This window comes from Patagioenas fasciata, chromosome 8 (genome assembly GCF_037038585.1).
Source record: "Patagioenas fasciata isolate bPatFas1 chromosome 8, bPatFas1.hap1, whole genome shotgun sequence".
Classification (NCBI taxonomy): domain Eukaryota; kingdom Metazoa; phylum Chordata; class Aves; order Columbiformes; family Columbidae; genus Patagioenas; species Patagioenas fasciata.
Window position 1 is genome coordinate 13,877,675 of NC_092527.1, and position 12,232 is coordinate 13,889,906.

Here is a 12,232-nt window from a genome sequence, read left to right on the forward strand (position 1 = left end):
GATTTAAATCAATACCCAACATCTGAAAAGCACAGGACTGTATTACCACAGAGATTATTACTTAAAGACATGCTAGCTCTAACAGCTTTGGTTCTGGTTGGGAGCACACACACACATGTTGCATTCTTCTTCCATATTGAGTGTCTATTCTGTTGCTATAATCTGATAGTAGACAGAGTGGAAGAACAGTAGACTCATATTTTCCTTTGAAATTATAAACATAAGCATACAAGTTCTGTATTGCTTGGCACGAAAGCTGTGATTTTGTCTTTCTTTTGGACACTGACAGATTTTTCTGGATGATGGTCATCGGAAAAAATGTTTTAAAAGTCTAGGAAGACAAGACCTGTCTTTTAAAATGTCTATCACTCTAGTATGCAGCCACCTACACTTACTAGGTGTGCCTCTAACTGCCTATATTTTAAAGGAGTCTGTGAAGCTGACAGGTTTGAGATTATACTTCCTCTTTTTAATTTTTCCTATATAGGATAGTATGCAAGCTAAGCATTTGCCAAAGGATCTGTGGGTATAATGCATGTGAACAATATTGCAGAGCCAGTGCTCCCATTGTACATTCAGAGCTGATAACTCTGGCACACACATTTACAAGTCCTATCTGATACTACCACACAAAACTGGAGCTAGACAGTGGAGAAGTCAACAAAATAAGCAAGCCCATGTTTTCCACAATATATATGTTTCCCACAACATATGCACATGTGGCTATTTGGCACTGATAAGCAAGATTGCTTCCCAATTGGTTATTCTCTAGAAACAGTTTATCTGGGCAGGCATCTTGACACTAGCAATTGCTGTTGTGTCCTGAAAGCCTAAAGGGTGTTTCTGTCTGCAGCGAAGGGAAACTGAGAAGGTTTCTATGATCCGTATGATCTCCATTTCTCCCTATAGCTGGCTTTGTGTACGAAGTTCTTGATGCAGAATAACCAAGTGACAGGACAAGTGAAAGGCAGGATCATATCAACAACACAACTGCCACCACTTTGTTGAGTGAAGGATTAAAACCAGCAGCCCAGGTGGGAACAGTGCGGTCTCCTTGTCATATGACGTACTGTCATTAAAGTTCCTCCTGCATTGCTGCTGGGAGACCTCACTTGAAGACAGACAGACAAATTACTACTTTTGTAATTTGTCTTAATGATGAGGAGCTTGGAAATGCAATGCAAATCACGGCCTTCAGCGACCTTATCGGTGAGCAATGCAGCTCATTGCAGAAGTTATAATGTATTCTAATCTAACTAACTGGGCTTGCTTATTTAGAGATACAGGAAATGGAAAAAAGCAAACAAACAATTCTGTGCTTTGCATTGGAACTCTCTCCCTCATACAGCACTGCAATGTCAGCCTTTGCAGAGCTATTTTTCCACAAGGCTAAAAGGCCCACTTGAGGCCCTCATTTTTCCCTACACTGCTGCCACCATTGCCTGCTCGTTGCCCAACACAGCTCACACAGAGGCCCCCTTTAATTCACATCAAAGCTGCTACAGTAACCCTCCACCCCATCTACTCTGTGAATCCTGGCAGTTTGTCCATTTTCCATGGTGCCAACTCCAAGAGCATCTGGATGGAGCTTCCCGGCCCTGCAGCCATATCCAGCCTTAGTGGCTTCTCACATCTCGGTCTCTTTTCTTAGCCCGCAGTGCCTCCATGACACCTGCTTGGCCACTTTTTGTCCTCACACCTGCCTGGCCTTTCCCTGAGGAGCTCCAGCACCCTCTTCACTGGGAAAGCCCTTTTGGGCGGGGCGTTAAGGTAACGTCCAAGTGCCAGGAGTGGGGGCGGTGGGCGGGTGCCCGAACAGGGCAGCGAGCCTAGCGACAAGCTCGCTCAGGCGGCAGCCGGCTGCGGCCTGCGCTCCCACCCGAAGAGGGACTACGGGGGAGGAAAAGCAGGCCCGGCTAGTTCCTCCCGGCCAACTTTTTCCCGGGGTGCCCCGCCAGCCCTCCCGCCCACGGCACGTGTTGATGGAAGGGCGAAGGAGGCGGTCGCCGCCGGGACCCCGGGGTGCGGCCCCCGCCCTGCCGCTCTGAGGGGCAGATTCGCTGCGCCAACGGCCCCGGAGCCAACGGCCGCCGCGCGGGGGGAGAGGGGCCGCCGCGCGCCGCGGAACCCCGCGCGAGGACGTCCACCGGCGGCCGCTGCCGCTGCGCGCGCGCTCCCGCCTCCCCTCAGCCCCCGCCGTGCGCGCGGCCGGAGCCGCCGGCTGCAGTGATTGGAATCCGGCTCCTTCCCGCCCCGCCCGCGCGCCGCAGGGACGGGCCGCGCCAGGAGCGCCTGCCGGGACGGAGCCTGCGCTGAGCCCGGGCCGCGCTGTCCCGCCCTCGCCCTCCCCCGCCCGACACGCACCCGCCTTCGCCCCCGTCTCACCGGAGCCGTCGGGGCCCCGGGACCGGCCTGCGGAGCGCGGCGGGGAGCGGGCCCCCTCCCCCTTCGCCTTCCCTCCCGCCGCGGAGGATGAGGAGCCCCCACCGCCGGTGAGTGCGGGGCCGGGCCGGGCTGCGCCGCGGAGGCCCCGGCCGGCCGTGCGGCTAAGGAGCGTCGGGGCGCCCCGGGCAGAGCCGCGCGGCGCCGCCGCACCCCTCCCTCGCCCGGCCGGGTGGGCGCGGGACGCTCCTTGGCGCTGTCTCTCCCCGCCGTCGGGCCTCCCACCCGCGGTGCTGCCCGCCGGGGTCTGCGCCCCTCCCGCCCCCGGGCTCACTCTCCGCGGCCCGTCCCGGGGCAGCGCCGTCGGACGCGTACACTCGCTGCGGCTTTCCCGTCTGGCGGCGGTTCTCTCGCCCCGGTCTTTCTCCTCCGGGTACCGGGGAGCGCCCACCGCCCGCCCGCCGCGGCCCCCCGCGCCGCCCTGCCCCGCCGCGGCGCTGGGGGCGCTGCCCTGCCGCTCCTCGGCCCGACCCGGCGCCGCTGGTGGGGGTCGGCCCACGGGAGGCCGGGTGGCCGGCGCGCCGGCGCAGGGGCTCCTCGGGGCCGGTGGTTTGGTGCGTGGGCACGGGGGCCGCCGGCACGGCGCTGGGCCGCCCGCCTCGCGTTCTCTCGCCGTGCGCTCCCTCCCCCCGCGTCTGCGCCCCTGGTGTTGTAATCCCGGGCTCGGTGCCGAGCAGCCCCAGCCGGAGCGGCTGTGGGAAGGGTGCGAGGAATAAGGTGCTTCGTCTTCCTTTTGTGTGAGCTTTAAACAAAGCTGTGCGCCGCCTTTCCCAATCTGGTGTCGTTTAGCGGTGTGAAAGAAAAACTCTTGTCTGAAGAAACAATAAACCCAAATCATTGCACGTACCTTAGTAGTAAAAGATTGTGCTGTTGAGTACCGATTAAGTACGATGTTTTCATAACTGATTACAAAATCTATTGAAGAGGGGTTAGAAACATGGATGGCTTTTTACCACCCTTCAATCAACCACCCTCTGATTTTTATTTTTTTTTTTCTTTCTGTAAAATTAAGAGTGAATTAAGCAGCAGGAAACGGTAGTAAGTTGTGGTATTTCCATTCAGCAGTCGCCTGTCACTTTGTGTCGAAGGTTATATGATGATTCTTCCCAGTGTAAACTGATTGTGGTTCTAATTTACATTTTTTGTTCTCTGTGGACAGGTAATTAATTTTGAGCTCTTTTATCAAGTTAGTGTCCTAAGGATTGTTCAGGCCTGTTATCTGTAGGAGTAGAGAAGCTTCTTTTGTCGACAAGGAAGACTCTGCTCAATTGTTGAAGTTGCCTGATTTGTAGTAGAACCTGGTCCTGGAATAAAAAGTTACATGAGAGCCATTTATATTCAGATACTTGTATCAAGTCTGTAGCCAGAAATACCTCATGTTGTGGTACTTGTAGGAGTCTGGATAAAATTCTTGCTGGCAATGTATTTTTCCTTTGTTCTTGTACTTTTGTTCCTTTTGTGACTTTTTCTTAGGTTATTCACCACACTTCATTTGTTATGTGTGTGTGTATTTTTATATGTACTTACATAGAGACAAGCAACTTGGTAGGCTTTGAGCTCTACTCTGAAATTTTATGGAGGATCTTCTCACACAGCTGCAAGATTGAGCTGCTTTAGTCCTTAGTATGTCCCACTGACTGCTGTGTTCTGGGACAATGAATATATGTGGCTGGACTTGATTTTTTTTTCTTTTTTTGTTCTTTTTTAAATTGTGAAGTTATTTAGATTTGAAAGGGAACTCTGAATGTTATCTGGTCCAACCTCTGTTCCAATCAGAGAAGAAAGGTGTTGGTAGATTGCAAGCTTGAAATAGCATGTTACTTGGAATTCACTGATCAAACACATGTTTGCTGAAACAGTATGTAGCTAGCACATAAGAGTTTCTTAAAGTCTGTGTATGGGACCCAAATGCTAATGTTGTTGACACTGCTCTGCAAGATCCTTGTGGTAAGAATTGTGTGCTTTGTTATGAGAATTAAAAACACTGAATAGAGTGTGTACATGGTATATAGGCTTTTTCTGGATACTAACATTCAGGAATTGAGGCTCTAAGGTGTAAGTGGTATAACCAAAGTAACATAATATATTCTTTGTAGTAGTTAGTGTATTTATTGAACTATTTCAAGTCAGGTCTGGCAACATTTTGATCATGTTTGGGATTGAATATGGTAGTTTTCTATGTGCAGAAAACAATGTCTGCCAACTTCTTTCAATATGGACATGTGTTTGCCATAGATGAGCGTTACTGTTGTGTGAAATGTCATGGAGTATTGCATTGCAAAGAGAAAAGGATTTTGAAGAAGCAATAGATAGCTTTGTCTACTTACCAGGGTCCTGAAAGGCAAACAGTTGGATAAATTGATTTTTAAAAATTTATCATATAATTTTTCTTGTTTTAAAAATTAGGAATGATAGTAATATTTTATTTGTTCTCCAAGAATCAGTATACAGTTTCTGTAGATATGCAATAGTAAAAAAATGTAGGGAAGGACTTGCTAACTATTTCATAAAGTAAATTTTTATAATGAGAAATCAGTGCAGGCTATATTCATAATTTAAAAGAAAAAAGTGTTTTGAAAACAGTGATATTAAATAACTCTGAATTAATGGAATTTGTCTTAAATTGTGTGCAACTAACACAAGAGTTGTTGTCTTAAATTGTATGCAACTGACACAATTGTGTGCAACACTAACAGTTAGTGCGACTAAGAACTCGGCGGATTTCCAAGGCATAGTGGCGCACAAATGTGTAGATAGGAGGATTTGAGTACATCCCCTTCGCAGAAGGGATCAAAGAACAGATAGTGGTGCTTGCACTAATTCTGGTATAGCCAGACTTTCCAAGAGAAACAAACCTGCTTTCTCCAAAGCCCCTAAAAGAAAACCAACCAAATAGAATAACAAAACAACAAAACAAAGCAAAACAACAACAAACACACCACCCCCCCCCCCAATACAGAAAAACAACAACAACAACAAACCAAAATGCAACAACAAAAAACAAATGCACACAAACCCCCTTTCTTTTATTTTTTTGTTCGTTGTGGCTGGTGACTTTTATGATGAGGACAGTATCTTTCCAAGAGCAGGTAAAGATCTGACACATGGACCTGCAGTAACTTCTTTGGTAAATTGCTGAAGAGGGTAGATGAATGAAAGAGACCAGACATTATGTGGCAGGGAATGTGTTACAAATGTGTATGTTTGTGCCTTGCTTATGTCAAGCATCAGTGGAAGATCTGTCTGTTCTATCTTGATATTTTGAAAGTGTCTGGTATTTCTTGGTTCCTCACTAAAAAGAGGGCATCATCTTCAGTGCCTGTGATTTTCATCACTTAATTTGTGGTCATCTGTAAATGACAGAAGCATCTCAGTAATTTAAAGATATATCTTGTCAGAGTTGTTGTATGTGGACACAGATGGAGAACTTAGGGCCATGTTTCACTTGTTAATATTCCCAAAATGTAGGATGTGGGGGTGGGCACAGAGTGCACATGCTTGGTGGCCTGACAGCAAACTTCTCCCTTTACTGCTGCTGATTGAATTGTTCCACTTTTTCCTTTCTTGGACAAGATCTGCAGAACCCTCTGCAGTCACAACACTACACTCAGGCTGTCCCCAGTTGCGACAATGTCTTCTGTGCCTTCCACGATGGTCAGTGTTTTAAAGGAAAAGCAAGGAATTTCTTTCTGCCTGGCTTTCTTGCAATCCCTTAAAAGTTGCTGTGAAGTCTCTTGGGGATTTGATACTCTCAGGCTTAAAGTACTTTTATCTATTCTGAAAAATGTTTAAAACTGAAAACAACCTGCTATATTGCATCCTTTAAAAATAATGTGGAGACTGGAATAGGCGATCCTTGATAATTAGACAAAAAAATGAAAAAGTCGCCTCATTTGTCTTCATTGTACAGAAAGCATCATTTTGGCATTTTGAGTGGTCTTATTGAGAAGATACATGGAATAGTGATTTTTTTAATGGATTCAGTCCAAAAACATCTGCTCAATACTTTGTACCCTAGGTGCATAATTCTCAAGAGGTTTAGTCTGATACAAATGAATAGCGATAGCTCACCCACTGCTGACCAGGCAGTCAACTAGGGGACAAACTGCCAACTTGCCAGGATGGTATTCATTGTGTTTTGACTTCCACACACCTCACTGGGTGCATTTACAGCGCACATTAGATGTATTTTATGCCCACTCTACCTCAAAAGCAAAACAGAGCAATTATTCTACAACTGTTCAATGTATTTTCAATTTATATTTTGAAATTCATGGTAGTAGGTTTATGATGCTGAAGTGGTTTAGGTCATTGTATGTTTGTTATATTGAGAAAACTGAGAACTTCGTGCTGTGGTAGTGATAAGATGCATGAGTTTCTAGTTATGACCCCATCGTTTCAGCTGTACAATAATTGTCTGAAAAATATGGTAATTCTTGTTTCAGATTTATAATACAGATAGGTTTGTTCCTTACCATTTTCCAATTAGTGTCCTATAGTTGCCTTCTAGTTTTTTATAAATTCTGTGTGTTTAAGTTACGTTTACCGTTTTAAAATGTTCTGGTTAATAAAATTCAAAATAAGTATTAAAGTAGGCAAATAAGCTGTAGTTCATGATTGTGATAATATTCATAGGTTGTGTATGCATGATGAAAGTTGAAGCAATAGCAAAGCATTGTTACTTAAGGTCCAGTGTGTTACCACCTGAGAATTTCTGCAGTGACCTCTGTTGTTACAGTGAAAGTGACTGGGTCGATGGAGCTCTTCCTGCGAGCTGTCAGCTGAGTCTGCCACCTGTACCAAAGTGTTCTGAGTAGCACGAAGGGTCTGAACTGTGTTTAAATGTTTTTTAAAAGTTCTGATAGGACAAAATCTGTGAAGTAGTAGTTCATAGGGTACATACCTGCAGCTTGTGGCTGAATGCTCTGATGCTTATTTTTTCCCAAAATATAGTTTCCCAAAATACAGAGGAAAATATTGTAGATTTAAATGTAATTTTAGTATGTGATGAGTTTTCTGTGCATTAAAAGGGGAAAAAAATCAGTATTACTAGCTCAGCGGAAGTGTAGCTTGATTTGCATCATATAGCAGCAGCAAGGCTTTTCACAAAAATTTGAAATAACTCAAATTTTCTCATTGTCTCCTCAGATAATTTACAAGATGGCTTCAGTCAACTTTATTAGCATAAAATGTGGAAACAACTAGCAATTCTTTGTGTCTATATTCCCTCAGTTCACTGTCTTAAAGAGAAGACTGTCAATCTTGCCATGTTTTGGCAGATAAAATACAAGCAGATGTAGCAGGGATAAGTTGGGAGAAATATCAAAGAAAGTCTCAGAAGATACTTACCAGGATGCAGACCAGGTTCATGGAAGCAATTTCCTTTTCACTGCTGCAGCTGTTGAAATGGTCTAAATTTGCTTTTTCTTAAGTCTCTTGTCTTTATAGTGTTAATTATTAACAACTTTTTCTTGATTTGAAAAAAAACCCTAAAACCATTCATAGGCCTTCACGCTTCCTCTGTGAGAACCTGGACTGGAAATCAGTGGGCAGAGCCCAAATGACTTCTGGAGGACTGAAGTCGTCAGAGATTTCACTTCTGCAGAGAATTAATAATCTGCTCATGAAAGATTTGTTGTGCAAATGATATTAGGAATTACTAGTGATGATTCTTTAAAAGTCATAGCATGGACTGAAGTTTAAGACAGACAGCATTGTATTAATATGACCTAGTCTTCTACTTTGGTTAGATGAACGGAATTTAACAATGCTAACTCAATTTTTTTTTTTTTTTTTTTTTTTTTTTACTACTTACTACTTTACTACATTAATTGATTCTATATGGAATTGATTTAACAACCATTGATACTGGTTTACACTAATCTTAGTATGTTTTGTAAAACTCTTTTGGTACATGATGAGTTAATTTTTTAAGCTTGCAACTATAATCAATTTAATGTGACTCTAAAAAGAAAGAAAGAAAGAATCAAAACCTGGAATGCTGTCATACTCAGAAGTTAGGGCAGAGGGCTCTGGTGAAGTGTAGGAACATTCCCATATAGCTGACATTCTTCAGTTTCCTGCTCTTAAAATTTCATGGAAGGAATGCAGTTAGAGACTCGCCAATTTGGGTTAAACCAGGAACTGCGAAATATAACCCGACCCAGACAGGACAGTTTTTATTCAAACCCAAGCCTCTGTTGAACTGTCTGTTTTTGTTCTGCCCCTGGCCCTGCTTCACTCCCCCACCTCTCTTCAAATTCACAAGTTTTTAAATGTAGAGATGTTTCTAATTTAGAAAATTATTTTGGCATTATTAACTAAAACAGAAAGGAGGGGACTAAACTGAGGGAGGTCAAAAAACAGATGGAAATAGAAAATCTGAAAACAACTAGTAAAAAAAAACCTCACCCTTGAAATAATGGAATCTAAATGCTGAAATTATACATCTGCTCGGCAGCTGTGCATTCCTCAGCCAGAGGTTCTGCTGCAGAAATGGCAGTCAACTTTTTCTCAAAGTTTCAAATGCTGTTCTATAATATTTACATCTCTCTGTAATGCTTTCACTAATAATCTTAGGAACCTGGGATGGGTGGGAGAATAGAGGTGGAGGGAAAGTTGCTAAGCTGATGTAAGAATTTCCTTCTTCATCCTTAAGCATCTGCAGCATATGGCTGTGCACTCCAGTGAAATTCTGTGATTTTCTTTCTTGGTGGTTCATTTAATTTCTGCTGACTTAATTTCAGAGGTGAGGTTGGGTATAGGAAAAATAACCAAGTAAAAATGTATGGAATGAGGGTGCACTAGTGAGAAAAGGATGTTGCAAATACAGAAACCAGCCTTAGGTGTTTTGCTCCCAACAACGGCCAGCAGAATTGCTCCAGAGGAAAGGGCAAGACAGTCTGCAGCACACAACTGTGGAATTACACCGCTTGTGGAAGCTTCTTCCTACACCCCAAAAACCAGGAGCTAGTTGAGACTGTAATACACATTAAATCTCCTTTCTCTGTATCTAACTGCATAGCACCTCTTTACAGATCTATCCATACATTTCCTTTCTGCAAGTAGTTATCATTCTGTTGTCACTTCTGATTTTTCCTTCCAGTGATCTGTGACTTTGTGTGAAATAAGGTTTCCTGCTATTAAAGGGTAGCCAATACAAAGTTTCCCTCTGCACAGGCTGTTTAATACTTTATTATTTGGATTTTACTCTATTTGCCATACATTGTAGAAAAGATCGGGCACAAATGGGAGAAATCATAGGTCTGTGTGCAGCTGCATTGCTGCAGTCTTGCTGAGATGTGGTGGGACATCCGTCATGGCCGGAGTGCTGCAAGGAGGGGCTACAGGCTCTCCAGGAAGGACATGGCAAGGGCTGTTGTGGTGTTGTTTTTTTTGCAAGAGAGCTGTGAGAATGCATGAAGCTCTGCCTTTCGGGTGGATGAGGAGGCAGTTGAGAGCTTATGGGTCAGGATTAGAGGCAGGTCAGCACAGGTGATGTTGGTGGGTGTCTAATAGCTTTTTGTCATGAAATGACTAGCTCAGTGTATGATTGGAGAGCAGTGGACGTTTATTTTGACTTCTGTAAGGCTTTTGACAGTGTCTCTTCTAACATCCTCATCAACAAACTGATGGAAGTTCAGTTGCTATGGACAGCAAGATTGAAAACTGGATGAGCTACCTGGTTCAAAGAGTTGTGATAAGCAGCATGAAGTCCGGATGGAGACCAGTCACTACCAGTGTGCTCCAGGGGTCAATGCTGTGTTCCAGTGCAGTGCAACGTCTTCATAAATTATCTGGATGATGGGACAGAGCACACCCTCAGCAAGTTTGTAAGTGATCCAGAGCTGGGAAGAGTGTTTGATAGGCCAGGTGGCTGGGCAGCTGCCCAGTGGGACCTGGATGACTGGAGAAGTGAGCAGAGAGGAACCTCATGAAGCTCAACAAAAAGTGCAAAGCCCTGTGCCTCGAGAGGAATAAACCCCTATACTGATAGAGCCTGGGAACTGAGTTCATGGAAAGCAGCTTCACTGAAAAAGACCTGGGGGTCACACTGAACAAATTGAATGTGAGGCAGCAAATGTGCCTTTGTAGCAAAGGCAGCCAGCAGCCTCCTGGGCTGTGTTAGGGAGAGTCTTGCGGGCAGGCTGAGGGAAGTGATGATGCCGTTCATCTCAGAACTGGTGAGACACATCTGCAAGGCCCTGGCCAGTTCTGGGCTCCTGAGAAGAAACTGGGAGGTATGTGCTAACAGCCTTGCTGGAAGCAAGTGACAGGGCCTGTTCTCTGTATGTTTGGAAATGGTGTGGAAAGGGGAGTGGATGGTGAGGTGGTGAAACTTGCAGCTGATACAGGTTTGTAAACTGGCTGTAGCAGTACTGAATGGATGATAAAATATCAGATGAGGTACAGTAAGTGCAATGTAATTTAATTCAGACAGAGGAAAAACAGTAATAGGCTCTAAATTAGGTATTAGCACTTTGGGAGATCTTGGGTAGTTTTCAAATAGCTCTTTGCTGTGAAGCGCCAACTTTAGGTTGCACCTATCTGCTTATGGTGTGTAAAGTGCCTTTTTTTTTTTTTCACCCCCCTCTTCCTTTCCCTTGGCTGTATGTTTCCACTATCACTTTTGTATTTGTGTAATTGTGGCCAGGTGGAAGGTTGGATTTGTTTGCTAATCTGGCTGAAAAATAACCATATCAAAACCCCTGGGTTTTCAGCAGCTCCAGCTCACCATGAAGACCATATGGAGAGTACAGGGAGAGGAGGGGCAGCGCCTCCCTTCTTATAATCAACACAGTCTTAAATAAGTTTAAGCCAATTTTGAAGCAGCATTCTATAGGGTAATTATAAGTTTTTTAAAAATGTGATTATGCAGCTGTACACATTCGTTATATATGGACATGCATGTCACACAGTTCTGGTAACACAATTTCAAGAGTCCCATTAAAATTAGAAGGTAATTTGTTTTTGGTTTGTTTTCTTCCCCAGCAGTACAAATGGGCTGCAGTACTAAATAGACTCAGGCTTCTTGAGTCAGGGAAAGAAAAACAGTGGAGAGGGAAATGCGATGGTAAGCTATCAAACCTTAAATGAAATTAAGAAACTGACAGAGAATTTTTCACCGCTATTTTTTTTTGTCCTTCATGGTACAAGGGAATGGCAGGTTACAAGCACAGTAAAATGCCGTATGTGTTTCCCTCCGCACAGTGAATACTTTAGTTGAAGAGTTGCTTCCACAATATGTGGCTGGGGATTAGAGTATTGTGCAGGTTTATGATCGCACAGATATTTTGAAGGATGTGTCTGTTGATGTCAATTAGCACAGTGGCTTGTGTCCAATTGTAGACCAGGAACTGCACAGGCTTCTGGATGGAGCGAGGGAGGACTCTGTTCTCCCTTCTTTCCTGACTGGTCTGATAGCAGGCAGTGTCACAAACTGAGTGCTCATCCAGACATCTGCTCCAGCGCAGGAGACTAATTCATGTGCCTTTTATCACACCCACGCGCACCCAGGCACGTCACTTCCTCTGCTCTTACATGCAGTAGTGTCTGTAACGCCTACAACTTTTTTTATATCATACTGGCATCTAGTTGCCTTCATTGACACATCTGTTGGGTTTGGTTTAATGGTATTGCCATTAAACATGAAGTAACACGTTTTTAGTGTCTACATTATCTTGAACATTTTCTGTTCAGGTACTTTATTTTGCTTAGTGTGGAAAGACTGATAATATAGTTTCCTGAGGACTGGAGTGGTGCAGCCAGGTAGGCTTCCATTGATGTCTGC

General features: G+C 44.4%; 1 protein-coding gene across 2 annotated transcripts in view; it reads left to right on the forward strand.

Moving 5' to 3' along the window:
- The first annotated feature begins 2,299 nt into the window (after positions 1-2,299).
- BMPR1A (bone morphogenetic protein receptor type 1A) overlaps positions 2,300-12,232 on the forward strand; it is an 81,430-nt gene continuing 71,497 nt past the window's right edge. For both annotated transcript variants that reach the window (XM_065843146.2, XM_065843147.2), the window contains exon 1: positions 2,300-2,492. The gene's annotated coding sequence lies outside the window, so the exon portion shown is untranslated. The remainder of the gene's footprint in view (positions 2,493-12,232) is intronic.